This window comes from Gambusia affinis, linkage group LG16 (genome assembly GCF_019740435.1).
Source record: "Gambusia affinis linkage group LG16, SWU_Gaff_1.0, whole genome shotgun sequence".
NCBI classification, from domain to species: domain Eukaryota; kingdom Metazoa; phylum Chordata; class Actinopteri; order Cyprinodontiformes; family Poeciliidae; genus Gambusia; species Gambusia affinis.
Genome location: NC_057883.1, coordinates 6,465,869 through 6,478,912, shown reverse-complemented (window position 1 = coordinate 6,478,912; position 13,044 = coordinate 6,465,869). Strand labels below are relative to the sequence as shown.

At 38.2% G+C, this 13,044-nt stretch overlaps 1 protein-coding gene across 2 annotated transcripts in view; it reads right to left on the bottom strand.

Annotated features, from left to right (window-relative positions):
• Window positions 1–13,044, bottom strand: part of LOC122846699 (SAM and SH3 domain-containing protein 1-like) — a 65,961-nt gene that overhangs the window by 51,479 nt on the left and 1,438 nt on the right. The window lies entirely within an intron of this gene.

Sequence of the window (13,044 nt, the reverse complement as noted above, 5' to 3'; positions counted from 1 at the left end):
TTCACAGCACTTTTCTATTTAGACCATTCGAGCACTTACCTTAAAAAATGTTTCCCAGGCTTCATTGAGTTTCCAGTAATTTAGAAATGTTCTATAAAAAAAAAACAGCAAAAAACAACAAAGTCTTTGCGCAGGCAAATTTTCTTGCAATGATTTAGAGTTGCGTTCCACAGAAAAATGTGCAAATAGGTGAATCTGTGAATACTGAGCCACAAAAAGGCGAGGCTCTACTATAATGCTTATACTGATGAATTTAACAAAACTCTCCCAATACTGATCTCCGTCATGATAAAAAATGTATTAGGGCTGGACAATATGAAAAACATATCACACTATAAAGGTTCAATATCAGTCGATGGATAATTATTGATTAGTTTTTGTTTTAAATATCTGAAATACCGGCGTAACTTTTCCTGTTTTATCCTCTGTTTCCCGTCACCATTCAGCAAGTTACTCAACAGGCTGTTGCTAGGTAACCAGAAAATGAGTGAGGATTTTTTATTTTACTTTATTTCAACCAAACATTAACATACATAGAGGCTGTTGGTGTTAAAGTCTTGCAACCTTCAAAGTAGAATGAATAGAGCAAACAACAAAAGTTGAATAATAAAGCAAAGTGTATTTTTTTATTTATACAATTTTTTTTTGAATAAAAAGTGTCAAAAATATATTCGAATACATAAAGAGTCTAATACAGCAAAAGAAAAGTAAAATATATATAACAGAGGGATCTGCTTATGAGATAAAGTTATATTTCTTTAGAATAATTAATGTTTTAACAAGTTTTCTATTATTAAAGTGAAGTTTTTCAACAGCATGCGTTTTTAAATCAGGTCCTTTAAAATTATTAAAAGAGTGGATTTTTTCCACTCCATTTCATCTTGTGGACATAATATTTTGCTAGGATTATAACGATATTTGCTACATATATTTGATCTAAAGAAAAAGGTTGAAAGAATAAGTGAGTAACTTGATGCTGCTAGCTTAGCTTAGCTTAGCTTAGCGCGCCGTGAGAAGTTGAGCAGCTAAAGACTTTTCCTCTGCCTACATCCCCCAAAATGCTGTGCGGTTCTGGGTCGGAGTTTAGTGAAATTAGTGAATATTCTACCGGACGCATTTATTGTGATATATATAGTTATTGATTTACTGTCCAGCCCTACTTTACATCCATTTAGCTGATCTGAGGAACTTTGACATGAGTCAGGTTTTTCCAATCGCTGAGAGGAAAAGTTGAGAGGATCTTCAGCTTACTGACTGATTTACAGCTAAACAAATCTGAAACCTGAAGGAAGTGGATCAAATTTCCTCTAAGAGGTTCGTCTAAGATCATAACGTCCCATGCTTTCACTCAGACTACTACATAAGCAGTAATGCACACAGTTTGATGGGATATCGCTTACATCCAACCTTTACCTTCTTACCTTCTTCCAGTAATCAAACCTTGACCTAAATATACAGGGTTTCTCTATCAAAGACATTATTTGGCAGATCATTTTTCTTAGATTGTCAACATTTGAAAATTCTTGCTTGTATTGTTTTTACGCGTTTCTTTTTACTCTCTGTAAAAAAGCACCACCGTTTTCACATTCATCGAGCTACCTTTGTACATTTCTCATCCCAGAATAAGCAATGACTTAAGCTTGTACATTTCCCCTAAAAGTGAAAAAGAGCTTAATGGGTGAACCCGAGGCAATACTGAGAGTAAAGGGCAGCTGCATCCATTTTTCAAGAATTTCTATAAGTGGATGCATTACGTATGCTGGCAGTGGGGTACTTGGTACATTAAATAGGCTGGGAAAACTAAATGCATGGTAATGTGGATATATGTAGGAACCGCTGTCATCCCAATTTAGCACGACACCGATCACTAGACTTGAGAAAATTGGATGTAAATGGATCAGAGGGAAAGTAGCTCAGCTTACGGTTTGTTACGGTTGGATCTATGGCAATGCGTCGCATTGATTGTCATTTGAATTTCATAAGGGGAGGAAGGTCTTAGACGCTGCAGAAAATGGGTCACAATCAGAACGGATAGCATTCACTGTTGGACAGAAGTGTGTCCCCCTGGCTTGTTTCTGCTTCGAACAGCCAAAGCTTCCCTAAAAGGTCAAGTACAATGTTGCCTGTGTGGTCTGAAGGCTCACTTGCACAGACAGGCCGTAGATGCAGGGCAGGTCGTGAACTCTTCAACTGCAGAGTGGCTGTACACGAAGGGCCACGTTAAGGATCCGAGGGGAAAGTTTCACCGCTCTGCGTTCAGTGGACAGACATGCAAACTAGACCTTGAACGGCCTGAGGGATTATCCAACGAGCCTCTGTGCAGCAGGGCTGACCCCACGAAAAGGTCTCAAACAGAGCGACTGATTTAGGACGTTATCTGTGATTTTCCCGACTGCTCTTATTGGCCGGACCCACGTAAACAGCATAAGAAAAGCAGTAAAACTTAAAGCAAATATGTAAACATTAAAAATCTGTTTTAAATCTACGAATCCGACGCAAAAATAGGCATTTAAAGACAAAGACAAGCCTTTAGACTTTAGCTCTGCTTTTACCAATAGAGTATTAACGCCAGTATACAATCAGATGCACATACATTTATATCTTTAAAGTAGATGAATTATTAATATCAGTGTGCACTAGGCAGCAATAAGTGTAATTCTTTAGCTTTGGAGGGCAAAGATGAGCCAAAACAAACCAGAGAGGTCAAAACCGGGACTTAATTTTGATTCATTAATCCCATAGATTTTAACACGTTAAAAGCTTTAACATATTTAAATCTGCAGTCTGTAACTTTTACTAAAAGGAGTTGTTTTTTACATATTTGTTAAAAACTGATTGACAGCGCCAAGACCCTCCCCCTGGCTCTGATTGGTTGCTTCTGACTGAGAGCTGCATTGCTGCACTGGGATAAGTTAGACGAGCTTGATTTCTTTTTTCCTCGGATCATTTCTTTTGCTATATTGTCACAACGTAGTAAGAGTTATAACAAACATGTAAAGAAAACTTTTTTTTATTTTTTATAAAAGTTATAGGCTGCACCTTAAATCACTTTATTTTCCAAAGTATTTTTTCAAAGATGTTCCTGAAACACTTGAAAGCTGAATGACTATAACAACAATCTGATGGCAGAATAACGTAAACAGCAGATTAAAACAATAAATATCTTTGTTGTTGAGCTCACATATCTATTTATTCGATAATTTAGCAGCAAAACGGGGTTTTGAATTGAAAATACTGCTTGTTTTGTCTGTACATGGGTTTCAGTGAAATTCTGATTGACTACAATAAATGAATTATAAAACCCTACAATTAACTTGATTAAAAATTTTAACTACTAGTGAAAACGTCAGACAATATCTGCAGGATCCTTTCAGAAAGAAGAGGCTTTGAAAACGTGTATTTACATTTCAGGAAACCAACCGAGAGTTGGGCCTCAACATAATTTATGACTTCACAAATATCAAAGCACGATTGTTTTTCTAACCAATACCGAATTAGCAGCTATTTATAATCCTGAATGCATTAAATCAATCAATTGTGGTGAATTTATTTATTGATAAACCATTTGAGCTCCAGTCAGTTCTATGTCGAGTCCTTAATCTGCAGCGTTGTTGCCACTGACATTTTTGAAGTCATCACAGGTCGGATTGCACAGTTGAGCGTTTAACTAGATCCACTTCATCTGAATGCTTTGTTAGTATTTCCCTCATTCCTGTACACTCCCCCTCCCCCTTTCATCCCTCTTTCCAGGTGAATTATGGAACACAACGAGGTCAAGCTGAAGCCAAATGAGTCAGAGAGTAAAGCACACTCTGACCTTTCATTGACCCCAGAACAAAAGGCAGATATTAAAACTAAAACTGAACAGACAGTAGAAAGGTGTGAAAAAAAATGCCAGATTGGATTCAATTTCTGCAGCTAAATCTAAGACAAAAAAACAGGAAAAGTCTCTTCTGGTTGTTAGTCTGCTGGTTGTTTCTGCTGTAAACCAGAGAAGTGGGATTAATAAGAAATGACATGAACAAAATGGATGTTCCTTTTTAAAATGGTCTTGGTGTGAACTGTAAAATGGAACAAGTGATTTACATTTCAACAGCACTAAAATAATAAAAGGGAAGCATTATTCTGAATGTGAATAAAGCTGTTAAAGAGCTGGACCTTTAACAGCTTAAATCAATTAATCTCATATTCAGTCGTTTCTCTGTGTGACAAAAATCAAGAGACACTCATTACTAATATATGACATGTTGAATTACTATTAATGTGCAAAGCGCCTGAGCATGTAAACAAACCGTAAGCTTCAACATATGACCTATATTTTAAAATCCAACAGGCTATAAAATCTCTGGCTGTTTATGGAAAAAGCCACATTTCTCCCTCTGGTGTCCAGATTATGATCAAATCATCTCACTGTCGGTCTCATTAAGCTTAATAAGTGCTTTGCTCAGAAATAATAAAAAAAACAAAAAAAAAAACATTTTACATAATTTTTTCACGAATTAAAACTCCAAATTGAAGCATGACTTCATATTCTTGTAAATGAGAATTCAATAAAAACGCTGATTTACTGAATACAGTCATGAGAAACAAACATGATGCATAACAATAAAAGTTTGTTAAAATATAGCTGCACTTCTAAAATAGAAAAGTAACTATAACCTTCTTTTCCACTCAATGTTGGCAGGACTTATACAGTTGGCATAAAAAGAAAGTCGAGGCTTTTGATGCATAACTGATCCGGCCTTTACCAGGTTATAAGATTGCTGAAATCGAACGTGTGTAAAAAGATATTATGTCTCAAGTGACATACTTTGAAATGCCTTGCTGCTGAAATGTGCTATACAAATAAAGTTTGATTGATTGATACGTCTCATAAAGAGAATCTCATTTTGAAGTAAAGAAACAGTTCTTGAGTTGCCTTTTATTCCTCTAAAACCAGAAAGTATATTTTCACAAACCAAGTCAAAAATACAAACCAGTACAATAAACTTGCTGCTCTCCCGTTTTATGCCACGTTTCTGCCGAGGAGACATGAAATGCTGTGATAATACAGTTAATAACGCCGACCATGCGAGTCGTTTCTCATCCTGAATTAACATCTGTGACTTCTGGTGAAACAACCAGCTTAACTTGGCCAATATTTGTCAGGAATGTGAATTTTGACCTCTACTGAAGACAGACGGCATATAATCACTAAATCTGTGGTAACGTTTGGAGCCGACGTAGAGCCTCATTAGGTTTCAGACAAATCCGGATTGCACCACCTGTCAAAGGCCTCGGCGCCGCAGACTGATGTTGCATCCAGCTCTTGTACATCCATTGACCTTGGAAGAGGAAAGTAAAGAATCCCAAAAGCATGAGCCTCGTTTGGAAGGCGGCAAGATGAGATGCAGCTTTCTGGCTAACTGGTTAATAGCTCACGTTAGCTAACTAAAATTTTAAGTACATGAAAGAAAAGAGTTGGATTTTTATTCTCTCGGTCTGGAGTTGTAAACATGCCAGAGTCATGGCTTGTTTTGGCCAAAGTTCTCATCCTCAAGTCATGTTACAGAAATTATTCCGGGGTTAGAAGATAATCCAAGTCGAAGGGTAAGAGAAAGAACTCGTCATCGAGGCTTCAACATCTTCAACGTCTAGGGCTGTAACGATTCCTCGAATGATTCCACCACCTAGATTATTAAAATCACTCAAGCAAAATTTAGCTTCATTAAACTATGTTTTGTTATTTAACGTATCATGTTCCGTCGGATCATTACTTGTGTTGGGCAGCGCTCTCACTTCCGCCTACGAGTTGTTGCTAAGTGCTGGCTAGCAGCACAACATGGAATTGTCTGAGTTTTATCATTTTTTGAGAGAGAGACAGAGAGAGACAGAGAGAAAGAGAGAAAGAGAGAAGGAAAGAGAGAGAGACAGAAAAAGAGAGAGAAAGAGAGGCAGAGAGAAAGAGAAAGAGAGAGAGAGACAGAGAGAAAGAGAGAGAGAGACAGAGAGAAAGAGAGACAGAGAGAGAGAGACAGAGAGAAAGAGAGAGAGAGACAGAGAGAAAGAGAGACAAAGAGAAAGAGAGAGAAAGAGAGAGAGATCCCACTGAGTACCTGATTAATCCCAACAATAATCGATAGAGTGCTCAATAACTAAAATATTCCTCATGCCCTAATGGAATCCATTTCTTTTTCCTACAAATCCAGTCAGTGGTTTCATTTAATTCATCATTGTTGTAATTTCTCATTTTTACTTGGCTTTTATTTTTGACGGTTTTACTTGCATATAATTTTCTTGTTATTTTAAGTCAAACTTTGTGTTATCATCTAGGTATTTATTGTTAAGCAAATTAGTTAAATTAATTCATTTTAAAATTGCTCAAATAAAGTGGATTTACTTTGATCCCAAACATACGGCTAAGAACTGTTTCAAGAACGCCAGTATTGATGGTTATGTCTCCTTCAACATGCTGCGATTTCAGTTTGTAAAGGCGAAGACAACAGAAAAACAAAAGTCAAAACATCACAGGTAAAAAGAAGGAGGCTGTTCAGAGAAATCCAAGAACAGTGGAGTCCACCACTTCTTGAACTACATCATGAATCCTAGCCAGGCTTGATAAATAGTGTTGCTAGTCAGACTAAGTATGTAATGAACTTCGCACGGTTTGCTATATGCTCCTCTGAATAATTTCCACTTGAAGGAAAAGACATCAGATCCTTTTACAAGGAAAATTAGCTGGAAAGATGCACAGAAGAAGCGACTCTGGACATTTCTAATCTTAAATTCACAAATATAGGTCAGCAATTGAGCCTCGCTTTACACAGTGGTGTACATTATGCATCAGACTGCGTGAAAAACACATGCTGTCCTAAAAGAGCTGGGCAGGATTGCTCCAAGTAGCAGAGATCCATATACAGACGTGCGCGATTTGTTTTAAAAGGGAGAGCATTCGGACACGAGTTTTCCTGAAACCCAAAGCATTTATGACAAGCAGGTTCGTAGCTAGTTAAGCTTTTAAGTGCTGCCCCCCCTCAGCACCATCAGAGCAATAATCCAGCCACATTCCTGCAATTGTCTACCGGTTTGACCTAATCCACCCTGACATAACATCAATAAAGTCCATAAGTAGGCCCACCCTACACTGCACTGCCAGGCAGAGATAACAGATACAGAGCATGCATACAGAGGGTTAAAGCATGACCAGGTTTGCTTATTTATGAAATTACAGCGTACTGCACTGTATGTGACAAGTCAGTCTTTAAAAAAAAATCACTGATTCTGGGTGATACAAAGCCAAATCAAAGAAATCAGCAAAACTTTATGTATAATTGGCAATTTTTTTAAGTGATCTAAAACGTTTGAGGTTACATTTTAAATTTTTCCTTTTGGTATGACTTGGATCGAGCAATTTTAGGAGTCATCTGCCATCAATATCAAAAATATCTTTCTCTGAACAGGAAACAGATAGTACATGCTACCGGGTCATGGTGAAACAACGTTCTGCATTATGAATGCAGAGGAAATCTCCATTATTTGTAAGATGTTTAAAATACAGTTTGTACAAGGTTTCCCCCAGAAAACCTGCTAAGCCGAGTGGTTGGGCACTAAGGCAGTCATTCGTCCAGCGGTCCGCCGTGTGTCTGAGCTAAGAAATGTTCAAAGTTGACAGGAAATTTGAAAATATCAGTTGATATTATGTGCAATTGACAACTGGAAGATTAACACCTGATCACCAACGATAAAGTCTTAAAAATACAAATATTTTAAAAAGACCAACACAAAATAAAAAAAGCAATGCCAAGCCTGGTAGGGGAAGCAAAGCCTGGTGGCCCACCAGGCTGATAATACACTGAGGGAAACCCTGTTATGTTTGAAACCAACTCTCCTGGTTTATCACTGTAAATGATTCTCGTCAAACCGGTTTTGACCTGGATGAATCGTCACCCTCCTGATTTTATGTTTAAACAGCACAAATAACAGACGTTTTGAAAACTCTTAGCGGTTTTCACTGGGTCATGTTTTTTGTTTTTCCCCTCCAGGGTGTCTTTTTGTGGCCTCTAGTGTCCCTTATATGACAGGAGGCTGACAGGAAGGGGGAGGGACAGGGGGAAAGACATGCGGCAAACGTCGGCCGGGTCCGGGAATCGAACCTGCGACCGCCGCGTCGAGGACTGAAGGCCTCCAAATGTGGGTCATGCTATCCCCTACGCCCCACCGTGTCATGTTTGTGTCCACGTTGGCATCGTGTAATTCATGAAAACCAAGTTCATTCCTCAGCTGTTTAAAGTCTAAGTTTTACCGTTTACCCTGCAGGGTATTAATGCGCTACAAAAGACTTTGTAAGTAGTTTCAAAGGCCTTTCCTTTCATTCATTTACATTTTTCCTGTTTCTTTTGTGTCACACAACATACATGTTCACGGTTGGTATTTTAAAACGTTCAACAAGCGCCGCCTCCCTCAGGCTCCGGTTGACAAAGGCGGCTGCTGGCTGCAGACCCTGTGTTTTGTCAGGTCCTATTCAGATCCTCGTTTCTTGTATCAATAGGGGCCTGCTGCTCCTTCTTGTCCTCTGATGCTTTGGCAAAGCGAAAAACACAAAAGACCCTCCAAACAACGAAGATGTAGTCACCATTCTGGGGAATTTGTTTAGGCAAAGCAATGGACAGAGGCCTCTGAGGTTTTGAGGCTTATTGAGGTACTGATAGAACATGTTACAAACAAAACAATTGAATTTTATTGAAGTTGATCACCAGATTACCAACTACAGAGGAAAGAATCCCATTCTGGATGTTCCCAAAGGAACTGAAGAATCACGAATTAGCAACAAGAATCTGCTGCCTGTTTTTAAAGTACATGTGTTCACATTTGACTGCATAGGAAATCTAACGTTCAGCAATTAGTTAACAGCAGACAACAGCTGAGGACAAGACAGCCTGGCAAATGTAAGACGGGTTTTGTCACGATGGAAAATCTTTGAATTCAATATATTAAAAAAAAAAAAAGTACATTTTGTGAATATTCAAATTTAGTTTTTCACCCTTTACGCTGATCCTCCAGGTGAAAAAACAGAAAGAGAGAATGTATTGCCTGCTGCAGCTTCCTGTTTCTGTGTGATGTGAACTGCTCAATAACTAGAGATCATGGTCAAAATCGCATTAGAAATAAATGGCAGAGCCACATGTTTAGTGCAACTTAATCCTGTTACATTTTTCTATTTAATGGAATTTATGACGCTTTGAATATTAACCATAAAATTCAATTCATTTTAGGTTAAAATTGTGCTTACTTTGTAAATAGAAAAGCAGAAAAAAAGTATTTTGAAGAAAAGCTAAATGGGTTTAGAAGGACGTTATATTAGGAAGATTTTATTCACTGGTGTCATATGTACTATTATATGAGCTTTGTTTTTCTTCAGCTTTATAAAAAAATAACTTATGAAGAAAGATTACACTTTACATAATTGCTGTTTAATTTTTTAAATAAAAAAAAAATGGAGTTTGGCTCAACAGTCTTCCACCAAGTTTACAGCAAGTCTTGCATCTTATTGATTATATTTAAATTGATTTCAAACCTTTTCAGACATTTTATTTGGCCAAAATGTTAATTTTTCTTTAAATAAAAACAGGAAAATTGTCAGAAAACTTCTAAGTATATATTATTATCCAAACATTACATAATTAGTACAATGGCATAATAATTATAATAATCATGTCATGAATTATTTTAGGAGTAGTAGGTAAAAAAAATGCCTGCTTCTCTGTTTTATACAAAAACCATCATGTTGTTTATTTTCTTTTTCTTGAGTTTAAAAACACCTTGGTGTATTTTTCCCTCAAGGTGATCAGACAGTGAAAACCTCGTAAAATTCAAAGTAAAAATATTATCCCAGCACAGCCTGAAGCTACTGTACTTATACTGGGAGGGGGGAAAGAAAATAGCAGTGGTGGCCTACATACCTGCAGTCGTTTTAATGGACTCAATCTGGTGAACCTGAAAGGCCAAACTGCTTCAAAACGCTGTTCACGTGCAGCCAACCAATCCCAGCTGATGGCTTCAAATCCCTCTTCGCTGACGACTGACTCCAGAGTCCAACGGCGACACTCAGTCACAATGAAAACGAATGAAACGTTTTCATCTCGTCGTCTCGGCGGACGCGCTAAAGGGGGTCAATTTAGTGTGTCGAAAAGGTTGGCCCGCGTCCCACTGAAAGGAAGCACGAGTGACGACCTGACACTCTAAACGCCAAGAGCGGAGGTGAAGGCAAGAGTACCAAAGCTGCACATCAATAATTTGTTAGTGATGATCACTCAGTGGAAAAAAATCTCAGAAAATTAGAAGAGAAGCGCTTAAATCTAACAATGCATTTACTCGCTGCAGCCGCTCCAAAAAGGTCAAAAGTCAACTAGAAAGTTCCTCTGCTCTTAGTCGTCAGTAACCCCTGAATCTTTCATCAGCTGCACGCACCCGTTACTGAGAAATTGGCCACAGCTATTCGGCGATGGGAGAAAACAGAAAACGCTTTAAAGCCTCACGCGCAGCAGATTGAAATTAAATTTTTATTATCAAAATAAGGCCAATACGCCAAAGTGGGTAATCTTTACCAAAGGCAAACAAGAGCATTTGGCAGATGACTAAGGATTGTTTTTGCAGGCATTCAAAATACTCTTTATTATTAGCAGACATACGACACACCACTTCAGTCAGACAGGAACCAACATCTGGCCCGACTGGTCTGAAATGCACAAACAACTGAAACCTGATATTTTTCTTGTCTCAGTGACATTAAGCAGACTAAACATTCCCAGTTTAAGGTCGCAGGATTACCAAAGTTACTTCTATTTGGTACATACCAGAATAACGACATCATCTTTTTACTTTTACCCTCTTCAAACTGAGCGGTTTCCATACATTTGTTTAGTTTATGGTAGAATTAACTCTTAAGCTTCACGATGCAGTTAAACGTTATGTTTGTCCTCCCACATGCGTCACGACTGTATGCTGTCAGTTTGGTCCATTTGGTCCATTCCTCCGGACAGAACTGGTGAAACCGAGTCGGGTTTGCAGACCGCGTTGCTCACACACATCTTTCATGCAAACTAATCTTACCTCTGTTGAAATGGCTTCTTCCATGCTGAGCAGCTTTTCAAACATGTTAGATTTTGACTCAACACTCACTTATCAGCTGCACAACGACTTCTGCTTTTGTAGGGGTTCAGATGTTTAACTTTTAGTATTTTTAGATTTCATTGTACTTTTTTTTTTTTTTAATTGGGTCTTTTTAATGGAGCACTGATTTATTGTATTTATTTGTTGTATCTTGTAAAACACTTTGGGTCAATGCAAGGCATTGTTGCAAGATGCTACATAAATAAAGTGTGTTATCATTTTGATCTGGGGCCGATATGAACACTTTTCATCAAAACATGTCTTGATTTCTTCTGTCGTCACACAAGAAAAGAGTGAGTTCAGGTTGTAACCTCGAAATAGGCTCACTGGTTTGCATCCATTTAGCTCAAATGTTGCCGACTAGGCTATTCGTAGCGTACAAAGCATTATCGCCAAGTGGGTTTTCCTAAATATTTAAATTCATATTGTCTTTTTGTTTTTGCACTCTTAAAAAAAAAAAAAAAAAAAAAAATCTGACAAATTTTTAATTTTGGTAAGACTGACCTAAAACAGGAAACGTTTCGCATGATTTAATGTCAAACAGCAGGAGCAAAACGGGTTATGCGTTTTATTCTGGTAAAAACTGCGCTAAGGCATTACAGTCTGATTGCAAACAAAACCTGTTTTGTGTTCAGCCCAGTCGTAAAGTCTGAAAATGTAGAGAGATTCTTCAGTCACAGTTGACGGGGCTAGTTGGTAAAGATTCATTCTGACAGTCAGGTACGGCACGGCCAAAACATACACACTTTGGACAGACTACAACGATCGTCATCCACTTTCTCCGATGAAACATCCAGAGTTTAATCGGTGCTTCCTTCCTCAGAGTCCCAGACACTCTGCTGAAAACGAGCCAGAGCTGTCGCTCCTCTTTTCACCTGGATGACCACAGACTGTCCTCTGAGTATATCACAACCTGAGTGCAATAAACTATCCTCTGCATCTACACAAACCCACCGGTCCTGCAGGGAGTGGATCATGACACAAGAAACACTTTCAGTAGATGGTCCACATAAAGCAAACATCTGGCATTTTCAACAAAATTGTAAATTGCTGCTGGTTATGCTTTAAGTATAGTGTAAAGCCTTCAGTGGATTATAGTATTTTTCCTCACACTAAGCTGTCTATGCATTTTTCTATACCAGATGCAACCTGTTTGAGGTCACAGGGGATAAAACCTATGGCAGCTGTCAAGAGGGGGAAGCAGGCCGTGAACAGGTCAACAGTTCATCAGAGGCCCAAACACAGAAAAAAAAAAAAAAAAAAAAAACGCACTCTGACACTTTCACAGTGCCTGGGTTTAGCTCTGCAGGGGATGGTTGATGGAAGAACGATCAACAGCACACATACAGGCCTGGACTACAAACCTCCTGGTCCTGCTGACCCATCTGCAATGGCTACTGAACAACAGTAGATGCGTTTCCATGACAAATGTGCGCAAAAAAACTTTGTTGGTGCCCCGCTAATGTCCAGAAAAACAATTTCAAAATTGCGGTACTTCCACTAAATTTGAGACGCAAATTAAAAAAATAAATAAATAAAATCACTCAAGAGTGGAAAGAAGGAAACTTTAAGTATAGTATATTTAGAGTGTTGACTAAAAACTTGCCCGTAATCAACCACACCACATCGGCTTATGTTCAACAACACCATCAATGTTCTGCATGCGCACAGAATGCAACAAGTCAAACCTTTTCAAGATTTTAATAGTTACTAAACCGCTTCTTGCACAAAATGAGGCACAAATAAAACCCCCAAGAGGGTTGTCATTGTAGGAAGTGGGTTTACTACCATCAAAAAAAATTTGCAGCAAAGATCAGAAGGAAGAGGAAATTTGCAAATAAATCAAGTCAGTAAAGCCTAATTTAAAAAGACTGAGTACATTAGAGTGCGGCGAAT